Genomic DNA, 18,934 nt, shown 5'->3' on the forward strand with positions numbered 1-18,934 from the left:
TGGCTGTTAATGAATTTATCCAGCCAGACTATGATTAAATATGCTGATGATACCAACTTAATTGTGGCGAATAAAACTTTAAAGGAATTAATAACTAAGGCTGGGGAATATTGTTGGAATAAATTATCTTATTTATCTCTATTCATACCAAAAGAAGAAAGTACTTTTTTTGATAAATTCATAATTAACTTCCATTTTGCGCTAATAAAAACTGAGGTGCAAGTACATTAAATTTGCAAGTGCACACCTCGACTTGCGTGCAAGTTGAATCTGTATACATACAACTTGCATGCAAGTCCATGTTTACACGTTCAAATTTAATTTACTTGCAAAACACAGAAGTTTCCATTAAAGCAATTAACCATTTACATGTGTAAACTCTCCTTTTAAAACTAACCTAACCTAGTAAAAACATGTTTACAGCCAGACTTACCTTCTTTGCGGTAGCAGATTCAGAATATACAATTCAAAATTTCATATAGTTTTCAAATTCTAAAACAACTTTGCACCAGTACTAGCACTTTTCAGTTTAAAGGTTGCACTAAGACTGTTTCGTACTGTCGTAGTGTTACCTTAAATGCTTCTAGGTAAAGAAACCCAGGATACAAAGAATGAATCATGCCAAGCTGTAAATAAGATTTCTGTGCCAGGAAGAACCATAAAAATAAAGAGCCCTAATAAACAGAGACCCTGTTCATATTCTGTCTAGACTAACATAAATTAACGATGATAACTATATGCTCATCTCCTTAAATCTATCTCAACCATAGCAACAAAAGAATTATCATTACGTGTTTGATCGTGTTATACCGATTAAAGCAAAGTTTAGCCAGTTTAAGTAAATTACCTATAACTTTTTTATACTACCTTCAGTTGTTGTCTGAACTTTGTTTGAGATCTAAGTGTAAGCACATAGAATACATATGTGACATACATAGGATGTCTCCTGAATCTGTTCCAAAATCTGTTAATTAAAGTTATTCTCATTTATTAATCTGGTACATCTTTTACACCCACATTCTCTGTATGAATTTTCACGTAAATTTGATATTACATTAGGACACGTACAATATTTTACAGCATTTGCCATTATTTACCAATGTCTATAACAGAAAGATGTTTTTGTTTTTCAAATCAAAGTGTCTTGTCAAGAAAACCGTTAGGTAGACTACTATTGGCGTTTAATTGAAACACTAGATTTCTGAATTCTATTTGTTTTTAAAAATGGAATGTTGTATTGAACCAGAACAATAAAACATGATTTATGTGGAAATAAATGATAATTTAGATTTTGGCAAATTACATTCACAATAAGCAAGTTAGGCCACCCTGTAAAGGATCATTCACTATAAATTACCCACTCTTTTTCATCGTTATTATTGCTCGTAGAAAAAAAAGTTGTATATAAAAGTTGTATAATTTTACGTACATTTTCTTAAGCTGATTTTATGTATTGCATTTTAATGTAACTTGGTAGAGTCGTCCAAAAATTAATCATAATCGGGTGGAGATAAATTGAGATCAAAACTATTAAGCATCAAAAATCAGCATGCATTAATAGCTTCTTTTTTCATTAAAAAGTTGCCTTTTCCAAAAAAACAATAGCATAACTTTGTAAATGAAAGTGTGCCATAGAAAACATGTTATTAACATTTTGTTAAGCATTATGCAACAGTGAAAACAACAAATAATGAACAATGAAAGCAGTACAAAATAGTTATTTGTTTTACAAGGCAAAAAAGTAGCACATTTACTGCCGCAGCGCTATTCATTGCCGAGTCGAAGACGAGGCCATGAAGAAAGATGAGGCAGTAAATGTGCATTTTCGCCGAGTCAAACACATAATTTTTCGCCGATTATTGTCAATCAGACTAACTTTTTATATTTAAGTAGGAATACACCTCTCCTATTTCTAATAATGAAAATTGTCCACCTATGATGTACCTACAACAATAATTATACCTGTTTGGTTGCTATGATTACGATCTTAAATAGACATCTTAAATAAGCCAAAATTGACATCTTGCAACTGTCTAAGGGTTATGTGGGATTCTTTGAAGAAAGTGTATAGTGAACAAGACTAATACATTTATTTAACTTCCGTTTTCATACTTTTTCGTAATCTGAATAAAATAGCTTAGCCACCAAAAACCGCCACTTGTCTGTTCGGCATCCACCGACCGACTCCCCCTCACTTCACCTTTTCGATCCCGCATCGAACAACTTTATACAGGGCCGCACTTTCATTTTTCGCACCACTACATCACCCCCCTACTTAAATTGAAAAGACCTGCAAGGCCTGAGAGATCTTAAGTACTAACCTAAATAACATTGCTAAAGTTAACTCTAAGAAGATCGTAACCTAAAATCAACACTAAACAAATTCCACCATGTGGGTGAACATAACTTGCCAAATTATTAAAAATGTAAGTTCTTAGGATCACCTTCTAGCGGATCCCTATACCTCTTTAGATTAATTTGTAGAATATAAATAAGTCCTACTCGTAAATTCAATAGTTTATTAAATTATTCAGGATGACAAAATAATAATAATAATTTAGGATTTTAAACCTAACATAATACATAATCATTCTGTTCTCAATCGAAAAAGAGTGAAAGTTAACCTCTAACCTCTCATCTGTCTATATCGATGACAGTGACATAAGTCGTAGCATGACGTTGTTGTAAGTGCGTTCGGAAACCAACAGAGCAGCGCGAGTACTACAACTCGGCCATACCTGACATTTGATTGATCCAATCAAACTTACAAACTCTAAACTTCAAAACATAAGCTCAACTACCGACATAATGCTTAATAAACAGGAAAGTATCCTCTAAATCATAAATAACTACATAAGGTCATAATACATAAGTTTGGTCATAGTACATAAATCTGGCATAAGTATCAGAAACTCAACATAAGTAATAAGTAATCTGCATAAGATGGGCATAAAGACATAATATTTTTACAACATAAATTCGTAATAGCATAAATGTATGTCTAGTAACTAACATAATGTTTCACATAATTAGTCATCAAATCAAAACAGTAATTATAACATAAGAGAGAACTGTAATACATAACATAAACTTACTTACTAAGCATGAATCTTTACTGTCAACAAGATTAGTTAGTTCACATCTTTAGGCTCATTATCAGACCATAATTTTAAATGAGCCGCATCAAACACTCCGGTAAATGGTCTTTGAGTTAATTGAAAATCGTCTAAATCAGATATTAAATACCGATCGTTCGGTAAAACTTTACGAACAATGTAGGGGCCCTTAAATTTTGGCAACAATTTTTTGTTTACCCCAACAGTTACATCAATATTTGGTACTGAAACATAATCACCAACTTTATACTCAACAGGATTACGATGTGATTGATCATAATAAGCTTTATTGTAAGCTTGAGACCTCTCAATTTTTTAACAGCCCTATTACGTAAATTATAGAAATCACGCTCAGAATTTTGCTCAGTAATTTCATGCAACATTTCTTTTAAAATATCTCTGATAGTTCCTACTTGATTCATTCCGAATAACAACTTACATGGGGTGTCACCAATCGATCTATTAACCGAGTTGTTTAGAGCAAATTCGACTTCAGTCAGATGGAGATCCCACTTCCTAGGATCTTCGCTTAACTTAGCTAACATAGGAGTTACACTTCGATTAAATCTTTCCACCTGGCCATTCGCTCGGGGAACACCGGCTGCAACTAAAACATGTTTAATATCTAAATCTTCTGCAAATGATTTAAATGCTGTTGAAGTAAAAGACGAACCTCGATCTGTAATAATTTGTAAGGGTTTGCTATAATAGCTAAAGTAACTGGTCAAATGCTTGATAACTTCATTTGTGCTTGTTGTCCTGCAAGCATACAGTTTTATAAATTTGCTAAATCCATCTACCACTACAAATAAATTATTCTGTCTACTGGTTTTCTCTAGAGGGCCACAATGATCTAAGTGTATCGTAAAGAAGGTTTATTTCCTTTTGGTATATTATGTAAAAATCCCTCTGGTTTGCCACTTTTATTATTATACACAATACACTTAAGACAATTTTGGATATATTCTCCTACTTTCCTACGCATATCAGGAAACCAATAAGTCTGTCTAATAGCCTCACAACATTTAGATTCTCCTACATGACCTAAGTCGTCATGACAACTTCGAATTATATTATGTTCCATAGTACTTGGTACGTAAAACAATAAAGAACCTTTATCTTTTCTATACACCACTCCATTCCTTAGCTCAAAATTTTTGTCACACACTTTTTCTAAATCTTTCCTAATCTGAACTATTTGTTTGTCCTGCGTTTGTTTAATATTTAAAGTAGTCTCAAAAGGTAGGTCACTCACTAATAATATAGTGTTGAAACATCTACTAAGTGCATCTGCATGTCGCATCCTTGTGTTATCTCTATGTTCCAATGTGTAATCATACTCTTCTAAAATTAAACTCCACCGCATAATTTTTGGGTGTATATCCTTTTTCTTCAAGGCTAAAGTTAAACTACTACAATCTGTAAGGATTTTGAAAGTTATACCCTGCAAATATATTCGAAACCTTTTCAAGCTATTAACCACAGCCAATAATTCTAGCTCAAAACTGTGCAATTTGGACTCTGTCTCAGTACAACGCTGACTAAAATAAAAGATAGGGTGAAACAAACCATCCTCTTGTTTTTGCATAATTATACCCCCAAAACCCAGTGAGCTGGCATCACAATGGAGTTGTGTTTCTGCCAATGGTGAGTAAATACATAAAACTGGCCTAGAGACCAAAATACTCTTAATTTTATTGAAACTGTCACACTGTTCTTGTTCAAAATTAAATGGAGTGTCCTTTTTTAAGAGGGAGTACAAAGGCTTAGCAATCAATGCAAAATTTTCTACAAATTTTCTAAAATAAGAAGCCAAACCAATGAAGCTGCGAAGCTCCTTTGCATTACGAGGTAATGGAAAGTTGCTAATAGCTTTTGTATGTTCCTCACTCGGCATTACATTATTAGCTCGGATGGTATAACCCAGGAAAGTAATTTCTGTCATTAAAAAGTGGCATTTATCAAGACGGAGAGTAAGTTTATTGTCAACTAATAACATCAAAACCTGTTTTAAAATATTTAAATTTTCTGGAATTGTTTCAGTGGCAATCATAATGTCATCTATATACAATAAGATTTTTTTATCTCTCAACAAATCACTAAATATCTGATGTACATACCTCATAAAAGTAGCTGGACTATTCCTTAGCCCAAATGGCATCTTCAAGAATTCCCACTGTTGGTCCAAGCATACAAAAGAAGTATATTTTATAGAGGAAGGCTCAATATCAACATGGTAAAATGCACTTTTAAGATCTAGTATAGTAAAGTATCGTTTACTTCTAAGTCCTTCAACTTGATCTTCAATAACTGGCATTGGGTAATTGTCACGTAAAGTTATTTTATTTAAAAAGCGGTAGTCTACACATAACCTAAGATCTTTAGTTTTCTTTCTGATTAATACAATTGGTGAGCTATACTCAGAGTTACTTTTTTGAATAATGTTATTTGTTTCTAAATCATTCAAAATATCTTTAACAGCCAACTTTTCTCCATATGATAGCCTACGAGGCTTGAAATAAAATGGAGCATGTTGAGGATTAACTACAATCTTCATTTGAAATTTAATAGCAGGCTCTAAAGGTCGATTTGGTTCAAAATAAGATTTTTTCATCACATCTTCTATCTCTAACTTTTGATTTAGGTGTAGTTCAGGATTAATATCTAAGCAAACTTCTTGCGGATTAACATAAGAAATATTTAGAATGTTTAATGTTTCCTGTTCGATTTCATTAGATGGGTATACTTGAGAATCAACATTATTAGGTGTAATCAAAATTTGGTTACCTTTTATAACAAAGGAAAGCTGTTCCAAAGCCAAAAAGTCCCTACCAAGCAGACATTTATTAAACATGGTGTAATCTGGCACCACTTTAAAATAAAGCTCAACTTCTACTTCACATACTTTCAGTAAGACTTTAACAGTACCTAAAATGTTTAATTTAGACTGATTCAAGCCCTCATAAACTTTATCAAATCTTGTTTCTGGTAAAAGATCCACACTCTTAACCAAACTATGACAAATCAATGAAATAGGACTTCCAGTGTCAATAATAGCTTCAACACTTACTTTAAAACTATTCTTACTCAACTGCACATTAACCATCATAGCAGGAACAGGCCTTTCTTGTACCATCAGTGCTGTACGGTCTCCTCTGGCAGGCCTCTGATTATTAGCAGGGCAATCCTTTACTTGATGTGTAGTGGCACCACAAGTAAAACAGGATCCTTTTGGTCTTAATGGCTTCCTACATTCAGACACCACATGTCCAGGAGTATTGCAATTGTAGCAACGTACGTGGCTCCCTGCTTTCCTTGGTGGTTTGTTGCTTAAAACTCCTTCAGTGTTGGCGAGACTTGTCTGCTCTTTAGTACGGTCACCTTGTCTAACACGACGAGCATTGACCACACGTTCATAACTTACAATGTCCCGAAACAAGTTGTCTTCATCATCATGATGTTTGGACATAATGAAGTTGCTTAAGTCTCTAGAATGTAAACCAACTGCTACCTGTTCTTTTGTCTCCATGAAAGTCAGGCCAAGTACTTTACATAATGCAACTTTAGAATGAAAATAAACACTCACATTTTCTGTAGGCAGCTGATGGCGACTTTGCATCTTCCTCCAATTGTCAGATTTACTTATTTCAAACATAAATGTCTTTTTAAATGCAGTTTCGAACAGATCCCAGCTAGTGAGTTCCTCATTTTTACCTTGAAGCCAATATCTAGCAGCTCCCTTTAAGTTATTTCTGGCTGTTTGCAGCAGAAAGGCATCAGGCCAACGATGGATTAGTGACATACTTCTTAATTGACTCAACCATGCACTTGCCACTTCAGGACCCTTTTCACCGTCGAAAACGTCTATGCTCTTTGATAAATCAGGCATAATGTTAAAATTTGGCACTTGGTTTACATTAGGATTCGTAAATGAAGGTGCCTGTTGTTGTGATAATTGTAACATACTTAACATTTGACTATTCTGCTGCATAAGCATGGTAATAGTCGACATAAACTGAGATGACATATCGGTGGCATTAGTGTTTGGGCTATTTGAGGGGCCGCCCTGTACAGAGAGTCCGGGTGTTGGTGGGGTGGTTGGAGATTGTTGTCCTTTAGCCCCATGTCATTCTCATCTCCAGGTTGGAATTGTTGGGCCATGAAACGTTCAAATTCCTCATTGGTATGCATCGTGATGAAAATCTTAAAACATCCGGTTAAATAACGGCACTTTGTTCAAATCCCACTTCTGACGTTGTAGAATATAAATAAATCCTACTCGTAAATTCAATAGTTTATTAAATTATTCAGGATGACAAAATAATAATAATAATTTAGGATTTTAAACCTAACATAATACATAATCATTCTGTTCTCAATCGAAAAAGAGTGAAAGTTAACCTCTAACCTCTCATCTGTCTATATCGATGACAGTGACATAAGTCGTAGCATGACGTTGTTGTAAGTGCGTTCGGAAACCAACAGAGCAGCGCGAGTACTACAAATTATATTTTGTTTTGAAACTTTTTCCGCTAACATCCCCAACTACATAAGAGTTAGGACCAGCCTGTCTGTGCACATAAAAAGGGCCATGATACAATAAAAAGAATTTTTTAATAAGACGATTTTCCGCAGAGGACTGGGAATGATCCCGAATCAGTACCTTATCACCCACCTGGAAAGTAATTGCCTTAACGCTAGCGTTGTGTCTGTCTGCACGCGTTTCAGCCTTTGATTTTAAGTTTTCTCGGGCTAGAAAAACTAGTTGTTCTGAGAAGGTTTCGAAGACGTATGATTATCTGTCGGAAAATCGATTAATTTATCAATTAAGTGCGGTATTGGTCACCTGTCTGTAACATGCTAGGAGCATATCCAGTAATTTCATTAACTGCGCTATTAAGACACTTTCCACGAAATCTACATAAATCCCCACCGCGTATGCTTATCATAGCAGAATGCTCGAAGTAAGCGACCGATTTTCTCTATTATATCGTTTCTGTTAAGTTGCCCTCTGGAAAGTATACAGAAGATTTACAAACTGATATATTCTGTTCTTTCATAATCCGATTCCAATATTGCCTGTAATTGTGATATTATCACTTCAAGATACTACGATGTTCTGTACATTAACAATGTAATCATTTAAAAGTCTATTCACGATTGCCCTAAGCTGAAGCTTTCTTAGAGCGGTAAAGTTTTACATATTTTGTAAACGCATCCACTACCACAAGTAGTTGCGAAACACCACCCCCGCGACACTGGTAACGGACCCATCAAATCCACACACACAAGATCACTCGGTTTCTCAGGCAAAACTGGATGCAGCAGCCCGCGACTTTTATTAGAGACCTTCGATTTTTGACATAAGTCGCAAGATGCCACAATTTGTCCTATATGTCGTTGCATCTTTGGCCAATAAAATTTCTCACGCATTTGACTATACGTTTTAGATCGACCAAAATGTCCATTGTTTTCATGATAAGCTGTAACTAATTCAACAACTTGAGCTTTCGGTACGCATATTTTGTATCCCGGATTTAAACGAATCTCCTCGCTTGAAAAGAACGCCGTCCATGCATACGAAACCATTGAGTAATTTGAAAATCCTTCTCAGAGAATATCGGGGCACATGTTTGAATTTGTTCAAGGAATGCAACCTTAGTACCCATCCAAGAATCTTCCAGTTGATCTTCCCTAAGCGACTGAAAGCTACTTTTCAATTGCTTCAACCTATCAGTCATGCTTATTGCCATTACATGTATATTCGACGACCGATCTGGAACGATATTTAATGCTTTACTAGCAGGATATCGTGACAACGTATCTGCAATCCTATTTTCCGATCCAGGACAATGAATCACATTAAAATCAAATTCTTGGATACACAAAATCCATCGAGTAAGTCTTGCTGATTTAAATCGGCTGGTGAACAGAAAACATAAAGATTTGTGATCTGTTAGAACAGTCACATCTTGGCCTAATAAAAATGTACGCCATTGTCTAAGACAATGAACAAGAGCCAGTAGTCCTTTTCAGTCGTCGTATACGCTAATTGACTACCTTTTAAAGTAATACTTGTATACGCGATAACGTTCTCTTCTTGATTGTCGGACATTTGGTAAAGGCTTCCACCGATAGCTAGTCTGAACTATCGCATTGAACAAAGAAACCCTTTAAAATCAGGATGTGATACTGTGTTGCGTCTAAAAATCCCCTTTTTACGGCGTTAAAAGCTTCTTTCTCAATACTACCCCCATGACCATCGTTCTTCCTTTTTCAGTAACCGAAGCAGAGGTACGGTAAGTTCCGAGTAACGGTCGCAAAACCTTTTTTCGTAATTAACTAATCCTAGAAAGCCACGCAACTCCCTGACATTGCGAGGTGTTGGGAACTCCAAATAGCTTCGACTCTTTTAGGATCCATAGATATACCCTTACTTGATATTTCATGTCCTAGAAACATTACCTTTTCTCTAATAAATTGACATTTCTTAGTTTCACGGTTATACCTTCCAGGCGAAATTTCTCAAAAATAAGACGTAGATGTTTAAAAATGCTCTGAGACTGTGTCAGAAAAAACTAACAAATCATCTACATAAGCGATTGTAAATTCACGAGCTTCTGGCCCTAACACTTGATTTAAACATCTAATCAAACTAGCCATTGAAGTTGACAATCCGAATGGTAATCGCCTAAAAACATACGAGTCCCCCTCATAGATAAAACCAATAAACTTCCTATCTTTTTCACCAATAGGTATTTGCCAATACGACGCAGTCAAATCAATTGAACTAATGACAATATCCTGCTTAAAACTCATTAGTAACTCATTCACGTTTGGTGGATTAACAAAATCCTTACGCATTTTTTGTTTAATGTCCTTGCATCTAAACAAATACGAACAGAGCCGTCTTTTTTCTTTACAGTAACTAACGGAGATATATGCTCTGACTTGCTCCTCTCTATAACCCCCCAAACTAACATCTCTTTCACTTGCGACCTAACTTCATCTCGATACGCGAACGGTATTGGGTAGTTAGAGCAATGAAATGGTTTCTCATCGATCATATCAATACTATGTTCGTACGACCTAACCTGACCTGGACATTCCGAAAAAATGTCAGCAAATTCTCCTAAAAGCTCCCCTAACATTTTCCTATTTACTTTTTCTGCATCCGCTTTCTCAGCTACTGCTGAAATTTCCTCTTTAGTGTAAAAATGCCTTACATTAGGACTACTATGTTTTTATTTGAACTGACAATGCAGCTACATTATTAAGTGACATTCACCCTCGGAATAGGATGCCCCAAAATTAACAACAATAGACTTACTATTGTGACTGAATCGAAGAATCGATCCGTCAAAGTCTACGATAGCTTTATATTCCTTTAACCAATCTAATCCGAATAAAACTTCTCTATTTAGATCTGGCACTACCAAACACTTAACATCTAACTGGATATTCGCTCCCAGCACCGTCACCGGCAAAAGAACCTGTGATTTTATACGTTGCTGCTTTCCTCCAATCGCAACCCTAATTGACAAATTCGCCGCAGGCAACAGGCTATTTGAATGGTCTTTGAAACCTTCTTATAAATTTTTTCCGAAATAGCTGTGTTATTCACTGGATCACACTTCTTCAAGCCACTAGTTGGGGCGCCAAATGCAACTGTCTAAGGGTTATGTGGGATTCTTTGAAAGAAGTGTATAGTGAACAGACTAATACATTTATTTAACTTCCGTTTTCATACTTTTTCGTAATCTGAATAAAATAGCTTAGCCACCAAAAACCGCCACTTGTCTGTTCGGCATCCACCGACCGACCTCCCCTACACTTCACCTTTTCGATCCCACATCGAACACCTTTATACAGGGCCGCACTTTCATTTTTCGCACCACTACAATCTAAAAGTTTAAAAGTGTGATTAGCGGCAGTAAAAATTTTTACTGCCTAGGCAGTAAAAGTGGTTGTTTACAGCCTGTCGTTAGGCACTAAAATGACAGGTTTACTGACAATCGGCCAAAAAATTTATTTTTTGAATAGTTATACCACAGGTTATACCAAACTATAATTATTATGATAATGCTTTGCAACTAGACTTACCTTCTTTGCAGGAGCAGATTCAGAACACAGAGTTAAGAATTTCAAATAGTTGGAAAATGCTGGAACAACTCTACACCAATACTAGTACTTTCCAGTTGAGTGGTGACTGATATGGTTGTAGACTTGAGACTGTTTTGTAGGAAACGGAGTGTTACGAAAAACTTCTAGGACAAGAAACTCAGGTACAATATCGGCATCACCAAACAAGCAAAAAAAGGAACCATGCAAAACTACCTTTTCTTTATGGAGCCAGTTAAGTTGTAAATAAGATTGCAAGAAAGGAAACCATAAATATAAAGAGCTGTAATAAAAGGACAGTTTATGATTCATATTTTGTCTAGTCTAGGTATATTTCGAATTTTACCTTTCTTAAATGACGTCCGTTTTTGGCATCTTGATTTCTCACGTATACCTACAACACGTGAAATGGAAGATTTAAGAATGGAAGAACATAATTAAATGGCAAAGTTATAAAATGTCGTGCAAGGGGAAAACACCATTCCTAATCGAAAATGTTCTATTTTTTTCGAATACGAAAAAAAACAGGGTCAAGAAGTTATCATTGATTGCTACAATGATATGTACTTTGAAAGTGTCCTAACCCATGTTGACTCAAAAAGAAAAAAACGGAAAATGTCGATTAGAAAAAACCAAAATAACTATTTTCTATACATTTAGAAGAACACAATCAGATGAAATTACCTCGTACATTTTTGAATACTTCTGACGAAATGAAGTATGTTTGTGAGATATTCGTGTTGGTAGAGCTGCTTTTTTATGGCGGCACTTAACGTGACATACTGTATCTGTAACTATAATCAATCGTATAGTATGAAAAAATGTTATTCCTAAAACAATCGCGATAAAAGCTGTAGTTGAAAAAATATTCTATATTTTCATATATGCATCGCCAGAATTGATTATTTTTACGTAGGGATGAAACAAATACTAAAAAAGTCATCAAAGAGTATCATTACAATTTTTAACATAATAAATGAAAGTTATGGTTTTACAAACTAGAATAAAGTGTGCTGTAGGATAGGAAATTAACTACATTTTCCAGGTTAAAACTGAAAGTTTCAATTTATAGGTTCAATACAGTAGTCACAATTTAACCAATCTTTGAGCTGAAAGTTTTAATGAAACTCTGTTTAAGGCGGAATATTGATAACAATTCTGCAATCGGAAAATGATTTTATCAAAGAATTGCAATTTAAACAGATACTAACATTCTAAATATTTTCAGAACAAGTTAATTTCCTAATCACTGAAAGTTAAAAAGTAGAAAAATTATACAGGGTGATTCCAAAGTTGGTGCTTTCCTTTCACCTACGAATAGGGCTTCAAAAAAAAAGCTTTTTTTCCTTTGACGCTTTTTCGAAATATGAACAATAACGAAGATACAGGGTGTCAAAATTTTACTGAAAAAAAAAACAAAATAAAAAATAACATAAATTTAATTTTAACTAACTACAGGTTATTCTTTATCAACAGACATAAACATAAACAAAAGATTTCAGCCGCCTTTGAACTAAGTTTTAATATTTCACATTTTAAATTAAAACAGCATTTAATTTTAGGCACGCATTTAGATGGTTTTTAATTTTTACTCGAAAGCGGTGCTTCGTAGGAAAAAATAATACAAGGGGTTTTATTTTTAGAATTGAACAAGGAATTCAATAATAAATTTTATGTTGAAAAAAAAACTAGTAGGGAAATTTTTTTTTTCGAAAATGTTTTAAAAAAATTATACGCGCGCCACTGGTAAACCCAAAAAAATTGTTGTTTCTTGGAAAATTTTCTTTCCACGTACCTACTGACACCTACAAAATTTTGTTTAATTACTTCAAGTGGTTTGGCCAAAATCATAAAATTTTTATTTTTTCAGTAAAACTTTGACACCCTGTATCTTCGTTATTGTTCATATTTCGAAAAAGCGTCAAAGGAAAAAAAAGTTTATTTTTTGAAGCCCTATTCGCAGGTGAAAGGAAAGCACCAACTTTGGAATCACCCTGTATATTACCACATGGCTTATAAAAAACACAAATCACAAAACGGTGAACGCTAGATGTAACAAGTCTTCCTGATCAATCAATCAATGAGTAAATTCAAAAATTCAATAATATACAGGATGTTACATTATAAAACATAGAAAATTTGGACTGTCACAGTTTTACAAGATACCTTTTGTAGCTTTCCAAATAGTTTACTCTGATTAAAATAATCAAATCAACCTTAATGTTAATTCCTGTCTATCTGAGATATTATTTATAGAAAGGGAATAGCTTGAATAATCAAATTATCTAAAAATTCAGAAGAATTGACTTGGTTTTAAAAACACTGCAACTGCACAAAGGTGTTAGCTTTATAATCATAGTACTCATAAGATAGAAGATGTCTCATACAAGCGGTGTCTTGAGTTCATCATTTGTACTCACTGCAAACTACCTCATTATTACTATACTTTAAACATGCTTTTAGATTAGAGACACTAAATATAATACATATTGATTTGACGTTCAATAATGCAATTTAGCAAAGTAAATAATGATGATTATTGTTAAGATTATTGCGTTAACGTAAAACTGCAATGCTTTTCATTTTAATGTCAATTTCAGTAAAAATAGTTAACTAACATTAAAACTTGCTCTTTTATGCACTGTTCTAATGTAGTACTTCTTGGTGGGTAATTTGAGCCTTGTTTAAGTCATTTTCTTTATAAAAGTTATGCTTTCCTCACCCACATGAAAAAATAGTGAAGTATTCAGCATATACCGGATACAGATCTGTAAGATAGGCCTAATTAGCTACTTGAACTATACTTATGTTATGTTCATACGGAACGCACTTGTGTGGGAATGAACAAGAGAAAAACAAATGTGGGAGAAAAACAAGATTCAAAATGCCAAACCCCAAGACATCATTCATTCGTTCCATCCTCGCAGCCTGCCAACATCAAGACAGTGGTTGGATCCGGCGAAATGACAGGTCTCAACACATCCTTGAGCCCAGAACAAGAACTCGCACTGTCCGTCATTCCAACTCTATCAGAAGGATTCCCCACACTTATGACCTTAACCTCTACTTCTGTTCAAAATCCCACTGATTCTAGCTGGGTTACACTGATGCAAGAGGATGAATCATCTAATTCTCTTCCGGACATTGATTTAGAGGAAGTGGATGAATCTTACAAAACATTAAGGAATACTCCAAAAACACCGGTTTCATAGATCGCGGATTGTTCTGTTTGGTCTGTGCTAACGCCAGTGCGACATTTGACGTTGACGTATGTCATTTTTTGATGTTTGAAAATTTACCGCGATTTTGCAAGACGTTTTTGTTGTTTACTAACCTAACATTTTGGTAGAGAATTAAGTGTGCATATAGCACGTTGTACGTTTATATCATTAAGTTAAACCTGAATATATTACAACAGTTATTTCAAACAAATGCAGTCTATTGCTTTCATTGATGGTAGTGGTCAGTCAATCACTAATTGAGACCCCACGAAATCGCACATTGGTCCTTCGAAGTCGAATGCTGTTGTAAGGAGGTTGTAACCAACAATTGTTCACCTTTTGCTCTGGAAGGGCTTTCTATACAAGTTTGTTTGCCTATATAGGCTTTCAAGACGACCAGCACCCAACGATTATTGCCTTTTGAAGGAGACAACAAGCTACAAACTACAAGCTTCAAGACAAGCAAGCATAGTTTCCATTGCCTACGAGAGCTACCACTGTTTCCAGTACTGTGAGTAACATGCATGCTGCTATTTGAGTTAGTTACACTGGTTTATTTATCTTTCAAGCTATCTGTTCACATTTTGACAAAATAAGTTTCCCATAAGCCTTTAAGGTTTGGACTTCAGTATTAAATTCATTGCATTGTGTATTGTCATTTCAAATATACTTCTGTCAAGTTTTAGTAATTAGTATAAAGCATAACAATGACAGAGGATAGAATCAAGTCAATTAGAGCCCGCAGAGGCATTATGAAGCCAGTTGACACGGTTTGAGCAGTTTCTTTCTGACAGTCAAAATGTCGATAAGCATATCGAAATAACATGTAGATTAGAAAAAGTTGAAGCCCTCTTTCCAGAATTTGATGAAATACAAACAGAGTTAGAATTAGTAGATGCCTCAGAAGGCCATGGAAGAGAGCTTTTTGAAGATATATATTTTGCATTAGTGTCCAAAGCTAAATCTATGTTGAATACTGATCTTAAGAGTTCCACACAATGCTTTGCCCATTTTTTCTACTTCACAAATGTCAACAGGGGCTTTAAAACTGCCCCCAATATCTCTACCTGAGTTTGATGGTTCTTATGAAAAATGGGTTACCTTTTTTGATACATTTAATGCCATGATTAATAACAATTCACAACTTTCCAATGTAGAGAAATTTTATTATCTTCAAGCATCCTTAAAAAAGGAAGCTGCTAGTGTCATAGAGTCCATAGAAATTTCTGATTCAAACTATCAATTAGCATGGAACTTACTAGTTGATAGATTTAAAAATAAAAAGTTGGTCATAAGAGGTCATTTAAAACAAATTTTTGAATTGCCAAATGTCACTAGGGATACTTATTCTGCATTGAGAAATTTCACTGACAATTTTTTGAAGCGTTTTAGATCTTTAGAGAACTTAAATGAACCTGTGGCTTTATGGAGTACAATTTTAATTTACCTTTTAGTGTCGAAGCTTGACATGTCCAGTAAGGGAGAGTGGGAAATTCAAACTAAAGATATAGTAAGTCCAACTATTGAGGAATTTAAAACTTTTTTATTTGATCGATGTCAACTATTAGAATCTGTACAACTCAAGGTCACTAAGGTGTATTCTAATTACGCAAGTAACAGGGAAGGGTGTATAATTTGTCACGGAGATCATTTTATTTATGTTTGCAAGAAGTTTTTGAGTTTGCCTGTTTCGGCTCGATTCAAAGAAATTAAAAGACTAAAGGCTTGCACAAATTGTCTAAGAAACGATCACTCTTCTCCTGAAGTTTGTAGAATGGGTTCTTGTAAAATTTGTAACAAAAAACACAATTCTCTGTTGCATTTTCGGCCTAATTCTAAAACTTCAAATGAAGGTAATTTGATGCATAATAAAAATAATGCTTCACATGACGCTGATAATCAAGATACTACCCAAACAGCTCTCCTTACTGAGTCTAAAATTCAACAAATGAATGTATATGATCATTTTAATATTTCTCAAGCTTCAGCAGCTTGTGATAATGATATCAATCAGCAAGCTTTACCATTAAAGTCAGTAACTACACACTGTAATAATGGATCATTTACTATTTTATCTACAGCATTAGTCTATATTGAAGACATTAATGGACAACTAGTTCTTTGCAGAGCTTTGTTAGACTCCGGTTCGCAAAGCAATTTTATAGTCAAAGACCTTAAATCAAAATTACAATTGAATTCAGAAAAAATTAATATACCAATTGTTGGGATTAATTCATCTGTATCAAATGTCAATAGTTTGGTTAAAACCAAAATTAAATCAACAGTTAATAATAACGAGTTTAAACTTCAATTCTTAGTGATTGAAAAAATTACCGATGACATTCCTCAAACTACATTTGATTGTTCATGCCTTGAGATTCCTGATAATGTAACTTTGGCAGACCCTAATTTTAATCAATCTGCTGAAATTCAAATTTTATTAGGTGCCAACATTTTTTATCATTTGTTGTTAAAATCACAAATTAACCTTGGTTACAAAAACCTATTATACAGAATACCAAATTAGGATGGATTATTTCAGGACCTTTTGATAATAAGCTATCATTGTATTCTGCACAAAACTGTTGTCATTCACTCAATGACTTGGGTTTAGAAAGTTTAAATAAGGATTTGGAGTCATTTTGGTCAATAGAAGAAATTCCACATACTAAGCCCTATTCAAGAGAAGAAAATGAATGTGAAGTTCATTTTCAAAACACACACAAAAGAGATAAAGGAGGTAATTTTGTCGTAAGCTTACCTTTTAAAAATAATCATTTACAATTAGGGGATTCATTAAACACAGCTTTGAAACGTTTTCAATCTTTAGAGGCTAAATTAACTAAAAATCCTCTGTTGAAGGCTAAATATATTGATTTTATGAGGGAATATGAAAGTTTAGGTCATATGTGCCCTATTTCAAGTACAGCTGAAATAGATATGTTCCCAAATTACTACTTACCACATCATTGTGTTATGAAACAATCCTCATTAACAACTAAATACCGCGTTGTTTTCGACGCAAGTTGTAAAACAACTTCTAATTTATCACTAAATGATGTTCTGAAAACAGGGCCATGCATTCAAAGTTCATTGATTTCAATTTTGTTAAACTTTAGAATTCATTATATAGTTTTTACTTCAGACATTGCAAAGATGTATCGTTGTGTACTTGTTGATGAACATTTTAAATTAAACACCGTTACTTATGGTACTTCTTCTGCGTCCTTTTTAGCAACCAGATGCTTAAAACAATTGGCTTTGGATAACTTAATTTTATATCCTGATTCAGCAAAGGCAAGGAAGCCCAGAGACGATATATTTTGTTATTCTATTAAAATAGAAGAAATTTCAGTTTTGACAAAGAGGAAAAGGTTATCCGTTATAAGTCAAGTTTTTGATCCTTTAGGGTTGATCGGCCCTATTATCATAAGAGCAAAAATCTTATTGCAAAGACTTTGGCTCTCTAAAGTTGGTTGGGACGATCCAATTCCTAACGAACTTTATTTAGCGTGGAATGAGTTCTACAAGAATTTACGATTTTTAAGTGACATGAAAATACCAAGACAGTTTTTAATTAAAAATTTTGTTAGGGTTGAAATTCATTGTTTTTGTGACGCTTCCATGGCAGCCTATGGAGACTGTCTTTACTTACGTTCTACTGATATTGATGGCAATGTTTTAGTCAAACTAGCATGTGCTAAGTCAAGAGTAGCACCTTTAAAGACAGTAACACTACCTAGATTAGAGCTGTGTGGTGCTCTACTTGCGGCCAAGCTGTATAAGAGCGTCATTGATAGCATTTACATAAAAATAGACAGTACCACATTCTGGTCTGACTCGACTATTGTACTGGCTTGGATTGCTAATGAACCAGCTAATCTAAAGCAGTTTGTATCAAATCGAGTGGTACAAATTCAAGATTTAACAAGGTCAGCTTCATGGAAACACGTTCCCACAGAGTCAAATCCCGCTGATCTAATTTCTAGAGGATGTAGTCCGATTGAGTCTGAAAGACTGTCAAATTGGTTAAATGGGCCTGAATGGCTCTCACAAACTCCAAGTAAATGGCCACAATCCAAATTTGACTTAAAGATGATTGAAATTCCAGAAATAAAGCTTAAAACTGTTACTTCTTTGATCAGTAAACATATAAATGAAACAAATCAATTCATATCACGTTTCTCAACCATGGGTAAACTTTTACATGTGACTGCATATATCTTAAGATTCAAACATTCTCTAAATAAGAATCAAACAAGAATTTCTGGAGAATTGTCAAATTTCGAAATTGATAATGCTTTAATATTAATTGTCAAACTTATTCAAGTAGAGTGTTTTCGATCTGAGATTGACATTTTAAATAAGGGAAATAACTTACCTAAAAACAGTAAATTACTTTCTCTTGACCCTTTCTTAGATGAAAATGGTTTAATTCGAGTAGGAGGTAGAATTGGAAATTCTGAATTAGCTTAT

Source organism: Ips typographus, linkage group LG12 (assembly GCF_016097725.1).
Source record: "Ips typographus isolate SLU linkage group LG12, UJ_Ityp_2.0, whole genome shotgun sequence".
In the NCBI taxonomy this organism is placed as follows: domain Eukaryota; kingdom Metazoa; phylum Arthropoda; class Insecta; order Coleoptera; family Curculionidae; genus Ips; species Ips typographus.